Source organism: Cupressus sempervirens, chromosome 11 (genome assembly GCF_028749045.1).
Source record: "Cupressus sempervirens isolate cs-2001-9-10 chromosome 11, ASM2874904v1, whole genome shotgun sequence".
In the NCBI taxonomy this organism is placed as follows: Eukaryota; Viridiplantae; Streptophyta; class Pinopsida; order Cupressales; family Cupressaceae; genus Cupressus; species Cupressus sempervirens.
The window spans coordinates 677,715,392-677,728,437 of NC_143128.1; the positions used below are offsets into that span (position 1 = coordinate 677,715,392).

At 35.3% G+C, this 13,046-nt stretch overlaps 1 protein-coding gene across 2 annotated transcripts in view; it reads left to right on the plus strand.

Annotated features, from left to right (window-relative positions):
- Positions 1-308: 308 nt before the first annotated feature.
- LOC149531536 (DNA-directed RNA polymerase I subunit rpa43-like) overlaps positions 309-13,046 on the plus strand; it is a 127,149-nt gene continuing 114,411 nt past the window's right edge. For both annotated transcript variants that reach the window (XM_089809680.1, XM_089809678.1), the window contains exon 1: positions 309-686. The gene's annotated coding sequence lies outside the window, so the exon portion shown is untranslated. The remainder of the gene's footprint in view (positions 687-13,046) is intronic.

Sequence of the window (13,046 nt, forward strand, 5' to 3'; positions counted from 1 at the left end):
CCATATTTATGATCCTCATGATTCAATGATAAATATCATAAACATATAAATAAATAGCAATTATGTAATGCAAATATTTGTTTCTAGACTTATTAGATAATGATAGATTACCATGCGAAATGGTGATGTTAAAAAATACAAACTTAAAAATAAATATTTGCATTATAAGTAGATTGTGAAAATCTAATAATAATAATATTAAACAATTATCTATTTTAACAATTATACTATTTTTTTCCTAAATGTGAACGGCATGGCAAGATTGATTTTTTTTCAAATAATTAGTGCATGTCTTATACGTTTTTGATGTTGGACACCAAATAGCTTGAAGAGGAGTTCACAATTGCCAGGCTCTACCATCGTCTTGACCACTCTTTTCCTATTTTGCGTTCCTGAAAGTATTTCTCGTTTGAAGACCTATAAATTCTCTATCTCCATTTTTAAAAGTATTTCTCCTTCGAAGATCCGTAAAATGTTTTCAGGGTTTTACCATTTTCTCCTATGCTAAGAGGACTGGTGGTGCAGACAAGTGCCAGATCCACGCAGTAAATTTGTGCTGAATTTGAAGTCCTCGCGGGCAAATTTAGCAGCACCTGGCCCGAATATGGAGGATTTTCAACTGGCAGAGTATCAACTATGGCACAACTAGAAGCGGAGCAGAGCGGGCCGAATAAATATACAAACAGGTTTGTCAGAGAATAAAGCCCTTATTTACTTCAGCACACCCACAATCCGGTTGGACTTATCAACCTTTTCTATTTTACTATTAGTTTTTCACCCCTTACCGAATTTTCTAGTGCGATAAGGAATTATATATTGATTTTATTTTACTTATGGCAAAAGGATTTTATCTTGTGTTTGACTTTTAGATCTTTTGCTGTACACAAATGCGGAAAAATGAAGCGCACACATTAGCCAATTGTTATCAAATTCAAAATATTTTGAAAGAAGGAAAGCTATATGTTAAAAAATGGACTACAAAAATAAATTACAATTTTCTGTCGTGTTTCATTTATTTAGGAACTGTTGAACTATAACCGATGATTTTTTCATCCTTTACAATAAAAATGTCTCCTTTCGATTGCTTTTTTATATAGATTGTTTAGTGAAATATTGAACTCTAACTGACGATGTTTTTATTGTTTACAATGAAAATGCCACTTTTCCATTGTTTTCTTACTGATTTTTACCGAATTATTGAACTGTAACATGCCGTTTTTCCATCCTTTTCATAAAAGGTCCCCATTTTTGTTGCCTTTCCCAGTGAATAGTCATTTTAAAATTCTTTACAATGAAAAGGCCTCCTTTATATTGCTTTTTAGAGATTATTTATAGAAATATTGAATTTAATAGATAAATTTTTAAAGATTTACAAAGAAAAGGCCTCCTTTTGTTGCTTTTTTATAGAATGCAGTTGATGATTGTAATTGGTGATTGTTTCACTCTTTACAATGAAAATGCATCTTTTCTGTTCCGATGTTTTACTTTACAGGAAATGATGGACACTAACAGGTGAATTAGAATATATTAAGAATTTTTTTAATTCATCTTTGATTTTGATTTTTGGTTATCTCTCGTTTCTTTATCATCTCCAGTTCCTTAATATTCTACTTCTATTTTATTTTTATAACAGTAATTTTTAAGAAAAAAAGGTAATTTTAAGAAGAAAATGTAATCTTGAAGAAGAAAAAAAAGAGCAATTTAAAAATGAAAATGAAATGTGTTGTATTCTTCCTTTACCAAATCTATAGGCTATGCACTTGCTCCCTCATTGGTGTAAGCGCTAGTAAATTAAATTTAAAAAAAATACATTGCCTTTTATGTCGTGTTTTTAATTAAATTAAAAAAATGTATCATGTTTTTTTGGTTTAACATTTTGATCCTCATAGCCAAGTGTTCCAAAATGAGGCTACGACAAGGCTTTGTAGAAACTCATTTCGTTAAAAATTAGTATTCCAATTGATGAGATGCCCGGCTTAATTAGGGACATTGTTTAGAAGAAAAACGATAAAATTACAACTAAGTGCTTTAAGGTACTTCCATTTCAATCTTTCTTTTTGGATTACTTATTTAGGTCATTCACTATTTTGCTTCTCTTTGCGTTTTGTGCTGAATTATGTTTAGCTTGTGTCTTGTGTTAATAAATTTCTCCATTGCTTAAACCTTAAATCCCACCTCTACATATGAAACAGGAACTTGGGCGATTGCAACTCTAACTTTGTACAAGAGCTTAAATGACATAATTAGGGGAATGTTGAATGTATTTTTGGTGAAGTGTATTAGTGCGAAGGTATTTTGTTACATTATTTTGCTATCTCTGTACTAATTTATTTTGAAGAGTTTCCAAACATTTCTATATTTTATTTTATTGATTGTCAGTTGGCGATGCCGGGTCTAAAACGCTTTCTTGCATTCACTTGTTAACTTCTTCCAATCTAGAACCTCAGTTACCAAGGAGGCTTGCTTACCTTCGACTACATTTTTTCACCCCCAAAATATGATGCCACAATGGTTATGTTGAGAATGGGAGCAATAGCATCCACTTGGTGATTTCTCCAACCACATAAGAGTGAGAAGGGGTAATTTGCTAAACTAGTCGTTTCACCCTCCTCCCTTGAAACTGTAAAACACTAGTTTCGTCACTTATGTGCTTTGGGAAGAGGGCTTTTAAAGAATGAGATAAATATAGTGTGTTGTGAAATGGACGATGGAAAAAAAACCGTAATCATGCGTTGTCCATTTATTACAAATTTACAACTTCTCCAGCATTCATAAATTGTGAAATATTATCAGCTACAATATGATGAACAGTTTTATATTACACCTCTAGGATAACTTGCTTGCACATATTCTCTTTAAAGGCTTCAGCAATGGTTTGGTTATTAAGTTATCTAAAGAAAACTCACGGTATCTTTGGCCTAAATTGATCATAGAGGAAAGACTTGACAGGAGAAAGAAAACATGGACAAAGCAAAATGTCAAATGGATGAAAAAATGGAATGCTACTTTGCATGAATGTCCTGATAACAATGATTGAATAAAAAAACTCGTGAAGCAAAAATTCAGAAATCTCATATGTTCAAAACAAAATGGGTGAAAATAAGACTACTATATCAAAGAATTCAACCCCACAAGAGATCACGAGGAGAAAACATACATAGGACCAAATATCAAATGGAGAGCTAAAATTTTCATATCACAACTTAGGACAAGTTCCCATCATCTGACGTGTGAAATGGGTAGGTGCATTATACCTAAGGAAGAATAGGAGGGGAGAATATATTTATTTTGTGACATGGGAGTGGTAGAGACAGAGCGAGAATTATCATGGAATGCCTAGCATACAATGACATCTGCTCAAACAATGAGGAGATTTTAGAAGCAGACAATTTAGGTACTCTTTTTGAAGAAACACAGCTAGACAGGACAACAAACTTTGTGATCAAAATTCACTGTTGGAGAGCAGATTTAAAGAAGCAGTTACAAAGGGGCTAATGTTTTGGCACCCTATTTGGGGGTGTTTTCTTTTTCTAGGGGATCCCATAGGCTGCTTTGGCCTTGTGGATGCTATTAAATCTTTCATTCATTTGTTCAATGAACAATATTGAAGTTTGAGAAACATGTTAATTCTATAAGAGACAATAGTGAATGTCAAAATCAATTTCCTTTTCCTGGTTCACTGTTCATTAGACATTGTGCCACATCTCTGAAATCCAAGAGGTGTAAGCTTTTGCGTAAAATTTTAAATCTTGAAAGCCTCAGAAGCAGGGCTATAAAACATGTGTCACAACATGATCCAAATTTCAGGAGCACTTTGGTGGAGATAACATAACAGCAATAATGGATCACCATGCTGTAATGAGTGAAATAGAACAACAATTGAAGTGTGGGATGGTTGTAGAATAATTATTCAAATGAGTTGAAAGCTGAGGACTTATACCAATTGTGAGAGTTCTGAAACAAATTACAGAACAAGTCAGTTTACAAATACAAGAAATTAGGAATTGTATGTCTGTTGTTATAATCCTAGAAGTAATAACAAGTCCATTATTTTAATTACATTGTGGACATGAGTAAAGTACATAATTTTACTTCTTGGTATAATGACCTTTATGACATCTCAAATTTGAATTTGTGTTGGGCTTTCCTCACAAGAGTATGGGCAAATTAGTGAATTTTTGGTGGGTTACTGAATGGTTGGCAGGTCTGACAAGCTTTTAGATATATTCTGATTGTAGCACATTGAGATTCTCAAATATTTTTTCATGTTCTTTTGCTGAGCGTTTTCATATATCTCTGAAGTCAAATTTTGAGTGCAAAAGGAGTCTTACAATTCGAGTCTGAACATCAAAACAATAATGAATGTAATAGAGCCCATGTATTCCAATGCTGATGAGTGGTTTGTGAACATAAATTTCTGCTTCAAGCCACTATTGTGAAGTTGCAACATCATGCTGTGTAGTTTTACAACTGATATTGTATCTATTTCCTCTAGGAGAGGGGAATGGGAGGAGAGAGCTGTTGAATCACCTCTTGACATTGCTTTATATGGAATCTGAGAAGATGTGCAATGGGCATAGATGAACAAATAGTAGAAGAATCAATTATTCTTAATGTTCTATAAGCCATTTAAACAGATGAACCACTTGGACGTGATAATTATAACTGAAATCTTTTAGCAGCTCAAAAAATTTGATTAGACAGTTTTTCACGAATTTTGGGCGAAGAGCATTGCATAGATCATGAAGGGGAGAGTTAGGGAAGATAATAGTTGTTTTTATCGTTGTGGTTGTCTGCTCTATGATAATGGTGAGTAAAACATTAGGGCTGAGTTTCTACTTGAATTACAAAATTGCAATGGATGTAATGCCTGAATAAATCATAAGAAAAACTAGAGAGTGTGTGTGTGTGCGTGTGCGTGTGCGTGCATATTTGTCTAGATAGTATCCAATAACTCTAGGTGAGTAACATTGCCATAGTGCTTGAGAGAGGTTGGGGGGGGGGGTGCAAAGGATAAATGTAGTTGGTTTTATTGGCGTGGCTCTAAGTTCTATGATAATGGTGATCCTTTCAAGTGAAGTTTTTATTGCATCACACAATTGCAATGCATGTAAAGCATGAATAAATGACAAAAATCTTTAGATGGAGAGTGCACACATTTACTTGTTCATTCATATATGCATGCATACATATATACACACATATTTTTTGACTGGGTTACTCTAGCTTGTAGCTTGGTCTAAGCTTAAGAAGACCGTTTATGGAAGGAGGGGAGTGTCTCCTTCCAATGGCTTTATTGCCAAGACCACTATTGTGGTGTCTCAATCCCCAAGGCATTATTATCTTGTTCAAACCCCTGAGCTCAATGACACACTACTTGCAAGCATTTAAGCTTAACAAAGGTCCACAAGTTGTGATCACATTAGCTTAATAGGGCACATGGGTTGTGTGATCTCAATGGCCCAATGGTGGTTTCAACCTTGGTCACCACCACAACAATCATATGACTTGACCATTGCATTTTGGTCTTATTGGCTACACATTCACACCCACGCATATGTATTTGTGTGCGCATGGATATGTGTGATCAATAAACCAGGTTTTTTTTTTTTGTGCGCGTGCTTGCACAGGCATGCATAGATACATGTACAATGTGTGTATTGCATAAAATAAAAGAACTCTTGTGTGCGCGCGCTCTTACACCTATCTATATATTGCGCATGTACGCGTGTGCTAAATTAAACACAAAAATATGTTGTGCACATGCATGTAATATGTACACACAGAGATATATGTAGTATCCCTTTCCAAATATTTTACTAAAAACCCTTGATATAAATGTGCAGATTTAAAACCAAACAGAAAGTCAATATTTGATATAAATTCCAGAACTTTAATCGATTTGTAAGCAGCAGATTTGCATACAAGAAAACTCAGAAAAGTTTGTGTTTTATTCCTCCAATATTCATAAGTACATAAATAAACTAGGAGTTAACACAAATAACCGCCAAATATGTTACTGTATTATATAACAGCAATACAATAACATGCAACAATCCAAATAATCCAATCTTATAAACATAAATAATAGTCAAATTGACAAATGCAGATTAAACCTATAAGAAGGCTAGGTTTGTGTCCAACCTCTAAAAGCTTCTTCAAGGGTTTGTGTCCTCGAAGAGATAACTAGTCACTGTTTCCAGCTCCTAAATTAATATTTGTTTATAAATATTGTCCTCTTCATAACTCCCCCTGCTAAGCCTGTTGTACCTTTATCCCTTTTCCCAATGTGATGCACACCCTTTTAGGCAATGTAGGATAAAGCACCTTTTTTGTCCTTTAGTCACTTAAGTGAACATGGTACCTTTTTAAAATAAAGTGACAAGTTAAATGAACTTTGAAAGTCACTTGGTGAGTAAACCATATAATCATTAGTCATCAAAATAACTGACCAAATGAACTTGGATAAGCACATGCAATAGCTCGTTGGAAAGCTCTCGGCGAAACACTTCTAAATCAACATTGAGATACCAAGAATTCTGAGCTCTGTTTACTTAATAAAAATAGTAAGCATCCAGACAACCTGCCAAAACTGCTCTAATGGGTCTGAAACTAGAAATGTCTAGGCCAAGTCTCGAACTGAACCTCGTAAAGAACCTTTTCGCTCCCAAAACCTAGTTGAAGTGAGCCGACAACACAAAATTATAATGTCCTAGAAAAAAGGGACATTACAAAGCCTCCCTTCTTAAAGATTGCTTACCCTCAAGCAGTCTGCTCATACCTGCAGAAACCAAATGCCAGGATCCCATACTCGCCTCAAGAATGAGGTTCTACTCCTTAGCCGATGTACTCCGGCATGCATCTTCCCAAACTCAGAGTGGTGAAATAGTACAATGGGAATCAATGTGCTAAATAATTGAATTCTACGATCCCAAGTCTCACCATAAAGGAACATCGGCGACGATGTGCCGTTGCCCTGTGTGCCAATACCCTCAGTCAGAATGAATGCCTCACTCCTTGAGTGAGGTCTCTACTATCAAGTGAAGATGGGAGCTCAATAATATGCCAATATCCACCCCAAGAAGATAGCAACCAAACTCTCCATGTAGCTCCCCGATAAAAGGCAATACATAGGGATGCTCCACCTGGATCCGAAGTGAGAACTCGTGTGTTGTCTGAGATACCACTGACTAGTTCCCGTAATATTTGTACCACTGGACCACTCCTACAATATCTGTATCGATGAAAATGGCAGATTCAACCAATTTGACTCCACCACTATATCACCCTGGTGAAAATGGAGTAATCCTAATCTTTGGAACTTTGATGTGTCAGAGGGTTGAAACACACAGATCATAATCCTATGACTGTGTAACAACACAACATAATCCACTAGGTATAAGATACTATTAACACCTGGATGCCCCATCACCCAATCAACATGATCCTGGTTAAAGGAAAGAGTGGTTGGTGAATCACCAACACCATGAATGCTAACATTGCCTTCAATATACTGCTGAATAAAAAATGTAGACATCTCATGGGAACATAGGGTAATGTATGTTTCATCATACCCCTCTGGGCGCTGTCGCTACTCCAAAATAGTCCTTCGTCCAGTAACGCTCAGTCCAAATCTTGGTGGCCTTGCTACGCAACTGCCTTTCTAACTCAATATTCCTTTTAAAAAAAAATTACATATATGTTCGTTGTTCTCGCATTACATCCAAATTTCCTGTAAGAATATATAAAGTGCGGAAATATTCCTATTGTTCTAAACATGAGAACCCGTAGAAGAATTCTTTGTCAAAGATAAGGTTGTTCCCCTGTCTTGTAACACTCCAAATATTTCCTTTCAGCTTAACTAATGTTTCTGATAAATCCTTAAATTTGTCTTAGTTATAACTTCACAGGCTGGTAGGAAGACTAGCTCTGATACAACTGTAGTATCCCTTTCTAGATAGTTTACTAAAAACCCTTGATATAAATGTGCAAATTTAAAACCGAACAGAAAACCAATATTTGATATGAATTCCAGAACTTTAATTGATTTGTAACCAGCAGATTTGTATACAATAAAACTCAAAAAAGTTTGTGTTTTATTCCTCCAATATTCAGAAGTACATATATAAACCAAGAGTTAACACAAATAATTGCCAAATACATTACTGTACTATATAACAGCAATGCAATAACATGCAACAATCCAAATAATCCAATCTTATAAACATAAATAACAGTTAGATTGGCAAATGCAGATTAAACCTGTAAGAAGGTTAGGTTTGCGTCCAACCTCTAAAAGCTTCTTCAAGGGTTTCTGTCCTCGAAGAAACAACCAGTCACTGTTTCCAAATCCTAGATTAATATTTGTTTATAAATATTATCCTCTTCATAACTCCCTATGTTGAACCTATTGTACCTTTATCACTTTTCCCAATGTGATGCACGCCCTTTTAGGCAATGTAGGATAAAGCACCTTTTTTGTCCTTTAGTCACTTAAGTGAACATAGTACCTTTTTAAAATAAAGTGACAAGTTAAATAAACTCTAAAAGTCACTTAGTCAGTAAACCATATAATCATTAGTCATCAAAATAACTGACCAAATGAACTCGGATAAGCATGTGCAATAGCTCATTGGAAAGCTCTTGGCAAGACGTTTCCAAACTAACACTGAGATACCAAGAATTCTGAGCTCTGTTTATTTACTAAAAAATAGTAAGCATTTGGACAACCTGCCAAAACTGCTATGATGTGTCTGAAACTAGAACTGTCTAGGCCAAATCTCGAACTGAACCCCGTAAAGAACCTTTTCACCCCCAAAACCTAGGCGAAGTGAGCCGGCAACACAGAATTATAATGTTCTAGAAAAAAGGGACATTACAATGTACATGTATGTCTCATGCTCACTAGTGTGCATACTACGTATACATATGCATATATGTGCGTGTGTGTGTGCACACGTGCTCGTGTGCATACATGGACATTGACTGTTATATACAAACATATATACTTATGTATGTATACACACACATGCATGCATACATATATGAACACATAAGTTTTGAATAAAACAAAAACAGATTCTAGAGTGTGCATGTGTGCATACATGTTTATCTATATATATATATATATATATATATATATATATATATATATATACACACATGCACACACATACACAAACTTATGATTATATATAGGCATGTATGCATACATACGTATACATACATAAATGTAGAACTGTCTAATAGTTTAGATGAGCTTGACAATTTAAACAATACTTTTGAAATGACCATCATGAACCATGAAAATTGTTGAAAATAGAACCACAATACAAAAATAACACAGAGCAGCAAATGACCCTGGGAAAAACCCTCTTATAGAGGGAAACAACCCATCACACAAAACTTGGTAATTTTATTATAAACGAATGAGAATGTTACAGATCTCGTTGAACAGAAGTTTCAGAAAAACCCAAAAATTACACAATTAAATACTGGAGATCAATAACTATCAGTCAATCAAACAAATCCAGGCCCCTTCTATGACTATCTAATAAGAGATAAAGAAGTCTGCAAGCAAGAGGAAACTATCTGCAGTACTACAAAAATGGAGTTGAGTCTCCCTAGGAGTCACGATGATTCGGGACATAAGAATTGCATGAAAAACAAAAATGCTTATGACTCTAGAAAAGAATGAAGTAACTTGGATGCCTGAGGAGCAATCACGATGACTCTCTGAGAGAATAATAATGTGCCTGAACATGCAAAACATGGAGCCAGCCAAATTTGTTTTTCCTCAACGTTTTCATCAAGCCGACTATATCTCTTTTATGGAATGCCTGGCTAAACTTGCTATGATTAACCAATCATTGCATAGCCATTTTGAGATTACAAATAAGGTATATGCCAATATGGATGAGAAAACACATAGGAGATGCCTTGAAGGCGATTCACGTTGACAAGTTTTATTGTTAGACACTCGAAACATCCAAGGAGTAACTGAAATAAACACCCTAATCATCTCTTGTGAAGATCAACGCATAAGCAGAGGGTAATGCTGGATCAAATTCCAAGGAGCTGTTTCTCTTGTAACCTCATAGATGAATTTATTCATAGTTACGTGCTTGGGAGAGCAAGTAAATGTCTTGCCATCTTGGCAGCATTTGAGAAGCCTTTGACTTCTATTCAACACCTTTACAACTATCAAGAATTTTTATCAACTGAAGCTGATCGAACATATGCAATTCTAGGCCAATCAAACTGTTAGAGTTAAGGGTAAAAAATAAATAATTATTGTAAGGCAAGCTAACTTAGCACTTCGTATGAAGCTATATAAAATTTAACACTCCCTCTTAGCAAACATGAAGCCAACTAAGTAATCACTTTGCTCAAAAATGAAAACATGGAATTACTCAACATGAAAGATAGAAAAATTTATTCACAACCATAATCATGAAACCACTCAACATGATAGGTAGAATGATTTATTCGCAACGAGAAATCATGGAATCACTCAACATGATAGACTTGTAAGAGCCATAGCTAAGCCATTAATCACAAACTCTTTCAATGTGAATTGTCATGGAATCTCTCAACATAACATTCAACTCCCATCACGAAACTTCTCAATGTGATGACATCATGGGCTCGCTCAACATGATGTTCGCTACCTCAGAGTGAAGGAGTTATCATAGCTGGTCTTACAACCTTATCAATTCACACAAGAATGAAAGTAGACAGAACAAAAATAAGACTTAATTCCATTAAGCCTCAAAGTTTTCCATACTTAGCTTTTCTCTAAAATAAGAGAACTCAACCTTTGGAAGTGGTTTGGTCAGAATATCAGCAGTTTGCTCATTGATGCTGATATATTTCAGCTCCATTGCGTTTCAAAGCACCATATCTCTTAAGTAATGAAACTTGATTTCTATGTGCTTGGACTTGTCATAGAAACTAGGATTAATAGAAATCTTTATGCAGCTTTGATTATCACAAAAGATAATTGTAGGACCCAAGGATTCTCCAAATAATCCACTAAGAAGCTTACGAAGCCATACAACCTCTCGAGCTTCTGTACAAGCTGCCACATATTCAGCTTCTACTGTGCTTTAAGCAACACATTTATGTTTTCTACTACACCAAGAGATCATGTCAAATCCAAGACAAACAAAAATCTGAAGTGCTTTTTCTATCTGAAATGCATCCTGCCCAATCAGAATTAGAGAAGCCTTGAAGATGAAGATCATTAGAACTAGAAAACTTCAAACCATAATTCACTCTACCCCGAACATGTTTGAGAATATGTTTAGCAGCAACCAAAAGAAATTTTCTAGGCTCACACATAAACTGACTTGTAAGAAAGTGTTAACTGCATAGCAAATGTCAGGTCTAGTGTTGACAAGATACATGAGAGAACCAATAAGATGTCTATATACAGTGCAATCAACTAATTCTGAAACAACAAAATCTTCCTAGAGTTTCTTCAAGTTTGCCTCCATAGGAATCATATTTGGTTTACACTCGAGCATATCAAACCTTTTCAAAATATCCATTGCATACTTTCCTTGGCCTATAAAGATTTTATTGGGCTTTTGCCAAATTTCTAAGCCAAGAAAGTAATGCATTAAACCAAGATCTTTCATCTCAAATTCAGAGGTTAGTTCTTTCTTGCACTTAGCAATTAAATCATCTTCTCCAGTGATAAAGAGATCATCTACGTAAAAAACTAAAGTCAACATCAGATCATTGTACTTTTTGTAATAAAGATTTGGATCAGCCTCATTCTTTAAGAAGCCCAACCTCAAAAGATAACCATCAATACGATCATACCAAGCTCAGGGAGCTTCTTTCAGACCATATAGAGCCTTTTTTAATTTGCACACATGAGATTCTTTGTCATGAATAATGAATCCCACAGACTGTTTAACATAAACCTCTTCATTGATAACACCATTTAGAAAGGCTGTCTTGACATCCATTTGGTGTAGCTTCCATCTTTTAGCAGCAACAATATCAATGATGGTCCTGATAGAAATATACCGTGTTACAGGAGCAAAGGTTTCATCATAGTCTATTCCTTCCTTTTGAGAGAAATCTCTAGCTACCATTCTGCTTTTAAATTTTTCTACACTACTATTTACTGCATGCTTAATCTTGTACAACCATTAGAAGAAACAACAGACATCTCTTTAGGATTAGGTATTTCCCAAACATTGTTTTTCATAATGGAGTCATATTCCTCCAACATTGCATCCTTCCAAGCCTGCTGTCCTATGACTGCATCAAAACAAGATGGCTCAGATTCAATAATATTACACATAAGAGCAACATAACTGTCAAACCTCTGAGGTCTTTTACTTACATGAAAAGTTCCACAAGGAGCTGAAACGATTTCAGCATCTTGCATAATATTCTGTGCCCATAGTGGTCTCTTCTCATTCAAACTGACACTTGGACCAGCATCCAGAGTTTTGGGAGGAAGACAATCTGAAATAGGATTCTCCCTCTCAGAGTAGCAAGGTGAAGATGGAGCAGCCCTAGAAGGATCTTGAAAGTTATTTTCAGAATCTTCCACTTCAATTTCAGGAGTAGAATCAAAAGATTTCCAGCATTCAGGATTCTCTTCAAAGGATACATCTCTATTTAGCTCAATCGTCTTTTGACCCGAAATGTAAAGCCTATAAGCTTTAGATTAATCACTGTAGTCTGTAACCAAGAAAAATTCTCTTCTTTCCTAAGGGTTCTAGTTTAGACCTTTTGTCTTTGGGAACCTGTGTATAAACTGAACAGCTAAAAACTCTAAGGTGATTACATTAGGCTTAGAACTAGAAAAGGCTTCTTCTGGAGTCATGTCATTTAGAATTTTGCGAGGGCTCCTGTTTTGAACATATACTGCTGTCCTACAAGCTTCAGCCTAAAGAAAAATCTGCAGACCTTGATGATGAAGCATGGCTTTGGCAGCCTCAACTATAGCTTTGTTCTTCATTTCAGCAACACCGTTTTGTTGAGGATTGTAGGGAACAGAAACCCCCCCTTAATTCCTGCTT